The sequence below is a fragment of the Penaeus monodon genome, chromosome 33 (assembly GCF_015228065.2).
Source record: "Penaeus monodon isolate SGIC_2016 chromosome 33, NSTDA_Pmon_1, whole genome shotgun sequence".
Lineage (NCBI taxonomy): Eukaryota > Metazoa > Arthropoda > Malacostraca > Decapoda > Penaeidae > Penaeus > Penaeus monodon.
The window spans coordinates 25,341,472-25,341,864 of record NC_051418.1 but is presented as its reverse complement, the minus strand read 5'-3'; the positions used below and the strand labels follow the sequence as shown (position 1 = coordinate 25,341,864).

Here is a 393-nt window from a genome sequence, read left to right as displayed (position 1 = left end):
ACATCTGGTCAACGGTGTCTTCGTTTTGAGTTCGTCGGGAAAGGAGGTTACTGGAGATTTTTTTTTTCTTGTTTTGCTTTTCCTTCGTTTGGCCGAATTCTCGTGAAGTTTTAATATGCTTCTTAGTTTCGATTCCGAAACTCTCTGCAAAGGAGATAATAATTCCATTAGATTTCACACAGTAAGCTCCATCTATGTTTTTTGTGTAAATAAAATCAATGCACAAAAAGTACATTCGCATCAATGGAAGAAACAAACACAACAAAAAAGCACAACCACAGTCAATTCAACAAAACGTATTATACAAATAAATCCCCGCCCCTTAACGGACTATTTATTTATTTTTGTAAATAAAACCAATTCACAACAAATAAATTCGCATCAATGGAAGAA

General features: G+C 34.1%; 1 long non-coding RNA gene across 1 annotated transcript in view; it reads right to left on the bottom strand.

Moving 5' to 3' along the window:
- Positions 1-68: 68 nt before the first annotated feature.
- LOC119594188 overlaps positions 69-393 on the bottom strand; it is a 4,431-nt gene continuing 4,106 nt past the window's right edge. The window contains exon 2 of the long non-coding RNA XR_005230592.1: positions 69-144. This is a non-coding gene — a long non-coding RNA (uncharacterized LOC119594188). The remainder of the gene's footprint in view (positions 145-393) is intronic.